Source organism: Anomalospiza imberbis, chromosome 12 (assembly GCF_031753505.1).
Source record: "Anomalospiza imberbis isolate Cuckoo-Finch-1a 21T00152 chromosome 12, ASM3175350v1, whole genome shotgun sequence".
Classification (NCBI taxonomy): Eukaryota; Metazoa; Chordata; class Aves; order Passeriformes; family Viduidae; genus Anomalospiza; species Anomalospiza imberbis.
Genome location: NC_089692.1, coordinates 2113043 through 2122424, shown reverse-complemented (window position 1 = coordinate 2122424; position 9382 = coordinate 2113043).

Sequence of the window (9382 nt, the reverse complement as noted above, 5' to 3'; positions counted from 1 at the left end):
GTGTCTCTCCCCCCGTCGTGTGTGTGTCTCTCCCCCCGTCGTGTGTGTGTCTCTCCCCCCGTCGTGTGTGTGTCTCTCCCCCCGTCGTGTGTGCGTCTCTCCCCCGGTCGTGTGTGCGTCTCTCCCCCGGTCGTGTGTGCGTCTCTCCCCCGGTCGTGTGTGCGTCTCTCCCCCGGTCGTGTGTGCGTCTCTCCCCCCGTCGTGTGTGTGCGTCTCTCCCCCGGTCGTGTGTGCGTCTCTCCCCCGGTCGTGTGTGCGTCTCTCCCCCGGTCGTGTGTGCGTCTCTCCCCCCGTCGTGTGTGTGCGTCTCTCCCCCGGTCGTGTGTGTGCGTCTCCCCCCCGTCGTGTGTGTGTCTCTCCCCCGTCGTGTGTGTGTCTCCCCCCGTCGTGTGTGTGTCGTCCCCCGTCGTGTGTGTCTCTCCCCCCGTCGTGTGTGTGTCTCTCCCCCCGTCGTGTGTGTGTCTCTCCCCCCGTCGTGTGTGTGTCTCTCCCCCGTCGTGTGTGTCTCTCCCCCGTCTCCCGTCTCCCCTCGTCGCTGAGGGGCCACGGCCGCGCGCGGGTCGCCCCCTGCCGGCGCGGCCCTGAGGGCTCAGCCCGCCGCGTTCCGCCGCCGTGAGGGAAGGGCGTGCGGGTCGGCCCCGCGCGGGTCGGGCTCACTGCGCCGAGGGCTGCTGGGGCCGGAGCGCCGCGGGGCTGCGGGCAAGCACGGCACGAAAGCCGTAAAGAGGCTCTAGAAAGAGCTAGTTGTCCCTGCACTGCTTGCGGAGGCCACAAGTAAAGTGCGAGGGAGGGTCTGTGGGTGCGTTTTGATGACTAGATGGTGTAAATCCCACATGTGGTTCGGGAACCTGCTGTCAGTGGCAGGAACTCTTGGTGGCCTTTGGGTCTTTGCTGTTCCCTTGCAGGGACTCGGCACTGCTTTCTGACTTGTGCCCTGACACGCAGCCACTTTGGGACTCGGTTTCCTGAGCTCCACTGAACTGGTTTAAATCCTTCCATTTAATATCAAGCCACCGCATTCCTGAAAGAATAAAAGTGATTTCTGCATGAATTGTGCTCTGGCAATTAGAAATTCCAACGCATTCAAGTATATCTGGGAAATTGTAATGAGCGTGGCTGAGGTCTGATAAAACTGTGTTGTCATATACAAGAGAGAATGGAAGGTGATGATGTACCCAAAGTAAGCAGAAGCTTGTCATACCTCTAAAATGGCACACTGTCCCTAATCCTAAATGCCATCCATAACCTACAAAACCTGCTCCTCATGAAAACCTGTGAGGAAATACTGAGTGCAGATGCTTCAGTCAACGTAAGTTAAGTTCATGTTATATTTTATGCTTGCAATGCTTATTTGGCTATCTAATCATAATAGCATCTCAGTGTCAAAATTCATCTGTGAATGTACTTTAGGAGTTATTGAGAAAGTAATTACTGTATTCATGGGAAAAATCCAATACTTAAATTATGCTAAATTCATATTGTATTCCCACCGGACATGTACTTAATATAGATTGTGTGGGTTTGAGTTTAACAGAGGCATATGTTTGTATGGCAGTTGATATAAAAAGACTGTCTCAAAAGAGCTATGCCTGTGAAGGCCTCTTCAAGTCCTTCTGTTTAAAGAGGATTTGGCAGGAATAATCGATGAGTGATCCCTTTTGGCCAAGTCAGATCAGTGATCTGATCTGCTGGAACTGTTCTAATTTCCAAACTATCCTCTGCTATATGCAGAGTTCCTGCAGACATCATGAGCTTAGGCTGAAACCTTGAAGGAGGATAAGATAACTAAAATTCCAAGTTCTATTTATCTTATATACACAGTTCCCAAACTATACCAAGAACTTCAACTGAACCTCTTGCTGTTATGGAGGAATAAAGAGCATTTACAGATCTGCAGTGATGGTGCTGCAGTGCTCAGGTCATGAGTCCATATGGAAGAGGATACCTTTGCCTCATTTGTTCTTTACCTATTTTCAGGTATAGTGTTTATGTTTAGATGCTCTTGAATTTATTCTGCTTTGGCAATTCCAGCTGTTACTGTTTTGTTTGGCTTCCAGAGAGAAAAGTTAAACAACTTAGGTTATTAATGAAAATTCAGCAGAGAAGAGCTTGCTTTTGGCTTCTAGCTCAGTCAAACTCTAATGCTAGTAACGGAATTGCTCTGCCCTCTCTGAAAGAAAACTTCAAGTTTTCTGTTAGTTTTGTGGCACAGGGATTGTAAAAATAAGTCAGATAAAAAGTAGTCCTAAAGCTAAAGGTTTCCAGAGGGCTGGTAATGTCCAGATAATTTTTTATATCTTTGCTTTTTTTGTGTTCTTTCTTAGATGGATTTTTCTGAGAGAAGAAAATAACAAAATCCTGATGTTCTGTTAAAACATGATTTCCCAAACCTGCTGAATGTACTTGAAATTTCAAAAGCATACTCACAAAATAATTTGTATTCAGGTTGTCATAGTCAGACCCTGGTTTTTACTTGATGGTGGTTTCACAAGTAGACACACTTTCAGGATTTCTTGAAACTGATTTTTTGAGATTTACGTGGTCTTTCCTCTAAGGAAATACTTTGAGCCCAGACCTGTGGACCAGTAAGTGCTGTGTGGAAAGGGCACTCGTGGTGGCTGTCTGTGCTGAGCAGGGCTATCCCTGGCTGGGGGAATGGCTAATCCTGGCTGAATCTGGAATCTGGCTGCATGCAGGATGCAGCTGAGGGAAGAGCTGCATGTCAAGGAGTTGGCCTGCGACCCTGCATCTGGAGCACTCTCAAGTGTGTGGTAATTCCTAGAAAGGCCGAGCTCTGCCTTTCATCATTAGCAGCAGCCACAAGAGACGAGATCTGCTAGAAAGATCCCTCACAAAGGATAAAAGCAGAGCATATTGTTTGTTGTTCTGAGTGCTAGTGAACTGGAAAAAAAGTTAAATATATCGGAAGTAGCATTTCTTTGTTGAATATTTGTGTGTGGCTTTGGACTTAGAATGATGGAACTGGTGTTTTTTATAAGTCAGTAAAGTGGGTGACCAATGAGTTTGACAAGTTCAGACCACGACTCTTGACTTTTCATAAAGTTTTCAATTTACAGTTATTTATGTTTATTTGGAAACTGCTGGATTAACTAAAGGGCTTTGCTGTGCTCACAGAGCTGCTCATTTTAGAACTGCTTCTCCAGACTTCTCAAGACATGTAAAACTTTTTTTTTTTTCATCTATCTTGACAAATCTATTCAATTTTGTTATATTCAATTTTGTTATGGTCTTGATACTTTATCTAATAGGGTTTTTTTTGTTGTTGGTTTTTTTTTGTTTGTTTGGGTTGGGTTTTTTTTTTTTCTTCTTTCTCTTTATTTTCCAAAACCTATTATAGGCATCAACAGAACAACAAAAGAGCAGTTGGCATAGCTCTGTGGCTGGGTAGTCTGTGCTTTAGCACCAATGTTTCCTGAGCTGCTTAAGAAAATCTGTATTCCAAGAGCCAGTACACGGCGTCAGGACAGAACAAGAGGGGCCAACACTTTACTCCCTTGCAACAGGACGCGAGGAAATGGCCTCCAATTGCACCAGGAAAAATTTCTTCACTGAAAGAATTATCAAGTGTTGGAACAGGATGCCCAGAGAAGTTATGAAATCACTGTCCCTGGAAGTGTTCAAAAAACATGTAGATGTACATGGACATGGTGCAGTGGTGGACCTGGCAGTGTTAGGTTAATAGTTTGGCTTGATGATCTTAAAGGTCTTTTCCAATCTTAATGATTCTCTGGTCATCTAGAGCCTCACTGGAGTTCTCAATAAATAATTATCAGTGTTGATCTTCAATGGACTTTTAAACATGAATTACTTAATTTTGAGCTGGGTGAGTGCTGATTTTGCAATAATTGACTTTTGGTGAAGAGGGATAGAATCAACCACGGAAGTGATCATGTACTCACAGTGAGTGATAATGACCTATTGCCTAAGTCAAGTTCAGTTCTCATACACCTGCCACGTGTAATCAGAGTGGATTTTAGGATGACAAGGAAGTGAAATTAAAATGAGTATAGGGACTTTGCCCACTCTAACCTTAGAACTATGAGCATGGTCTAAGGACAACTGGCCAAGGTCCATATGTACAGCCTAGGTCAGATCCTGCTTTTATATTTCCAGTGGATTGAGACTTTACTGGGGAGACTTACTGTCTTAGAATTCATACCTAGGATTTCATGGACCTGTAAAAATGCCTCATGGACTTCAGTAGACAGTGGTCTGTGCCTTGGGTTATTAACTGCAGTCATGAGGAGTTTGGAGTGACCTGGATTATGTGACAAAGCTGTTTTGGGATATTTCAACCCGGTTACAGATCTACCGCCCCACAGAAGAAGAGTTAAAAATGGGAATCTGCAGTAAGAGACAGATGCACATGCAAGGAAATTATAGTGTAGCCTGTAGGGTCTTTCTATTCTGGCCTCATAACTCTTCAGAGGTAAGCAGTATTCAATAATAAAAGGCACCAATTTTGTTTCAAATGCGTACCTTTGGAGATAAATTAAATTTGTAGAAGACGAATGATGCTATAACTGATGTAAAAGAGATCCTCTTGTAGTGCTCTTCCTTGCTGAAAACATTTTGCTGTTAAATAAGTTTAAGATGGAACGATAATAATATGGTGGTGTCCTTAATTATTTTAATAAGAAAAAAAGCATATATATTTAAAATAGACGTATGGGTTTTACATATATAAAAGTACATTAGACATCTTTTCCCTTTTAAAGCCTCAGAGATCTTCCTTGTGGGAGATACTGACATTCCCTTCATATTGGGTGGATTTACCGTGAGGAAAGCTGGAGAAAACTTAAAAGTGTCCGGTTTTATTTAAAACCTTGGTGGTCTTTAACGGCTGCCCCACAGTTCCAGCCTGGTACAAACTTAAACAGAGCTCTTTGTTGCTCTTGAATGTGACATAATCCTTTCATCTGGCATGCTGAATGAAGTATGCACATGGCTTTTTTGCTACCCCTGCTGGGCTGCCTTGTTACACCTTCAGAGCAAACTACCCCCAGTAAAAAAGCTTGGGCTCTGTCATCCACCCTAATGCCAATAAACAACAGATAACTCTGGCATCTTTTGGCTTTAAAATGCTGCCCCTCATTAAACTTGTGTGTTGAGGAAGGAAACGGCTCCCCACATCATTGTTTCTTGTAGATACAGAGTACATTTTTTTGTTGTTTGCATGTTTGCTAATTTGAAGCTCTTTGAAGAATCCTACAGGGAGATCAAAGACAAAAGATTAGAACGTTTTTAATAAAGTGAAGAAGGATCAGGTTAGATCAAAGGGACAAGCTGACAGGAAATAAGTAGGTGCCGTTGTTGGCTGACACTTGCATGCTGTAGGGTGATTTCTGTGTTAATGTGAGGTCAGAAGGAGGATTGCTTTACATCTTATTGTCTCCAGACTTTGCTGACTGGGTGTGTCTTTGTACTTCACTTTAATCTCAAAAATTAAAACCCATAAAGTCACAGTTTGGCTCAGCCACATGATTTTTCTAGTTATTTAACTTTGATTTTGAAATAAAAATAAAATTTGGAAAGCACCAGCAGGGTATGGAGGTAATTAATTGGTCTGCAAGGGGATTCAGCTACAGGAATATTCATTATCAGAGGCATTGGGGGCCTCAATCACCCCCACTGTCATTCTGCTGACTTTAAGGGAATTAAGTCTTCCCCACTGTTGCAAGAGGAAATGTATTTTCTTTACATATACACCAAAGCCTTGCATGCTCATAGGTTGTACTGCTGTAGATAAACCAGTACAATAAATTAATATAGGCCCTTCAGTTTATGATGCAGTTTTATTAGTATAGAGCTGCCAATTTGGCAGAGTTTATTTCTCTGAGAGGTTGAAGTTGCAGCACTAATTGGAATGGGCTCACTGGCCTCCTCATGAACTTCAGTGTTTAGGCTATGGTGGATGCAGGGTTGGCTTTGGCAGCCTGGTATCTGTACTTCAGAAGTAAAGTGCCTCACAAAATACCCTTTTCTTTTAACGGTAAGTCATCTTTCTTCCTGGTGTACCTAGGAGCTAATTTGAGGACAAGCAGATTTCTTTACTATGTGATCCATGGGTGATTCTGTAGTTCCACAAAGCTTGAGCTCCCCGTGTGTCTGCACAGGTGAAGAAAACAAAGTGCTCCAGAGGTTTCTGTGTCTTTGTAATCATGAAACCTCCTCTGAAAGGATGTTTCCAGGCAAAGCTGCAGTACTGGGGCCACTGAAGCAATCTTTTGTTCCACAAAGGCTGGAAGCACTGGCTTTCTGTCCCGCTCAACTACACGTGCAGTTGCTCCTGCGGCTCTGAGGGTTCTGCTGCCCCAGTGCAGAAGGGCACACCAGTGGTTAGGTACCCTGTTGGGCATGGTGCAAGCAATAACTGGCTGTTTCCAGTCCAGTCGTGTTAAATCAAATTAGCAGTGCTTGGTATGGCCTTAACAGAAAGAGCTGTGCTCAGCCCCTTGTTTAGGGGTCATGATACAGATAATAATCATACTTGATTAGAGAAATGTATTTTTATTGTATTCTGTTGTTTTTGTCTTGCAGTTGGTTATGTAAATGAGCAGTCATTCTACTAAAATAAAGGAAAGTATTCTGTAAAATAAAGTTGCCCATACTTTTTTGGGAAAAGTAAAACCAATGAGAAAAGATACCTGTTCACAAACTGAAGAAAAGTTTGTGAGTCTCAAAGGGATGTAAGAAAGAGCACTGGGTTTGACTGAGGTACATCGGTTGGGAAAAGGGTTCCTTTGCCCGCCTGTGCTGTGGCTGAGCAGAGCTGTTCTCTCCCGGGGCACAGGGCTCAAAGCCAGAACTTCACATGCTGCACCACTGTTTGCTGCTTCAGGCACTCCTCCCTGAGGGATGCAGTGCAGGGTGATGGAAAGCCACACGTAAGCCTGTGGGAAGTGCTGCTGTTCTGGGTGCACTCAGGATCACTTCACAGTGCAGTCTGTGAAGATTCAGTTTCAGGATACACAATGACCCTGGGGGTGCAGTGCCATTAAGCCAACAGTAGAGAATGACATGGGAAGGAAATCACATGGTTTGCTGTTGTCTCATTTTTTTGTGTTCCATGGAGTTTACTGCGTTGCCCAGCTCTTAGTTTTTGTGCTTGGTAGAATCTAATTAAAATTGTTTTAAAGTCAGAAATGTGCAGCACTCAGACAGAAAAAAGACTGAAGTCTCCTCAAATAGCCCAAGTGTTTCTGTGTGCCCCTTGCAGCCACGTCCATCTACCTCTGCACCTGATCTCTCACCTTAGTCCCTGGTGAGTCTCTTGCTAGACTTGGCTATGGTGGGAAATATACCCTGATGTGCTTCTTAAAGCTTTTGGATTTGGAAGTGGCAGTTCATTCTTTTTGAGATTTATCTGTTCAGTTAAAACACTGGAATTTTGCCTAATTTTAGGCACTGCGTGAAGCTCTTCTTTTGCAATAAAATAGAGTCATAGGAAAAAGACTGATTGCAAAAAGGAGTAGTGCTTGTGTAGCAGAAAGATAGGGATTTTTGGGATCTCAGTAGTGGACAGAAATGTCTAAATCCCACTGAAGTTGTGATGGATTCTAATGAGTCCGTCTGAACATAGGCTTCCAGGTTCTAGAAGTGCAAGAAAAATAGGCTGTCTGCAAATCGGAATAATCTGGAGTTATAAATTGGTTCAGTTAAATTTGTGCAATCTTTTAATATGTACAACACCATAAACCTACAGGCATTGCAGGAGACTGATAGGATTGGAATGCAACAGAAATTCTAGGTACTCAAAGCAGTCTAACAGTATGAAAGGAAATGGAAGAAAATGAGTCTCTTTTAATGGACTTTGCAGAATGAAAATTAAGAATTCAAGGAGAGGTGCAAAGCAGGGAATAAGGATGTTGGCAAAGTGTTACGGTAACAGAAAATTCAGTGATGAAATGCAGAATTCCCCCAGGGAATCATAAATCAGCTTTAGTCTACAAAGTATGTTGGTTCCTAAATCAACAGGAGTCTGGTACCTAAATAGCTTTGCAGTCCAGTCCCAGATGCTTTACTTTGGACTTTTCTCTTCTCTTTAGGTTTTGTGTGGTTTTAAATTTAACAAGGCACTCATTCCTTTTGAATCAAAGCATGTTAATAGTGTCCTTAATGTATTTATAAAGCAAAGAGTCTTGAAGGGTAGCTTGGTATTTTTCAGAGTTCAGAAATGCTAAGTGTTTTAATAAAGCAGAAAGCACTAAGAAAAGGTTGAAAAATGACAGGGACTGTCAAGCTGAGGCTGAATAACTTTGGAAGATTTGATTTATCCCATGCTGGAATATTTAATGTGTCTTTTTGTGGCTCCTTGGACGTGTGGCTGCAGTGGTAGGATACTCAGAGGTATCCAAACACAGACACGGCAGCTAACTCGTTGATGAACGCATCAGCCAAGGGCGATGTGAGGCTGTCCCGGTGGATGCCGGGCGAGGGCTGGAGCGGAGCCGCCGGGCCGGGGAGCAGCCCGTGTCCACTAGGTGGAAATGCTGGCTGCGGGACGGGCTCCCTCCCGCGCCGGGCCTGCCGCGCTCCCTGCTGCTGCGGGGGAATTTCCAACAGCCATTTAATGCGACCTCGGATCCGAGAATCTACCGCCTTTTCAAGGAAACAGGGCTTGGAGCTGGCAGTGCCTCAGAGCGTTGTATAGGTGCGCCTTGTGCAGTGGTACACAGCTGTAATTGCTCTAAGCAAGTTTTGGGATGCTTTCTAAAGTCGTTGACCATTAACTCTACAATAGCTGTGTTCAGCACCTCTTATCTCTATTTTAAAAATCTTCCTCACAGTAAATAATAGTCTTTGGTGTAAATAATACACGGAACTGAAGGAATAGCTGCATGACAAAGTGCTGTCACTGCTGTCAGTGTGAAGAAAAATTTACTCGAAGTGATTTGTGGGGGGGGGAAAACCACTGAGAGATGTTTAAAATTAACTCGGTACATAAATCTGTATGCTGAAGTCTTTGTTTAATTGTAGATCCTGGTGTCCTGGACTTCAACAATGACAGGTTAGAAATTAACCCAAACTGAAAAGGGAATTTAGGGAAGGAAGAGTGTGATTATTTGATCTAGAATTTGGAGAAAATTATTTAAGAAAAATTTCCTTTGGTCTCCTGACTGCAGAAATCAGCTACATTTCTATTCTTTCTCCTGAAGACAGAGTTACCAGAAGCAAAATACTTTGTGGATCCAACATTGGGTCTTTCAAGATTAACAGCATGATTACTCCTTCTTGCAAAGTCTAGGGATGCCCACTGGAAAACTCCTGCTTCAGTCTTGAAACAGCACAGAGCAGTTTCATCTTACATTTCACTGGTGAGTCTGTGAAACAAGCCTGTGTGTCCTAGGACCATAGATAG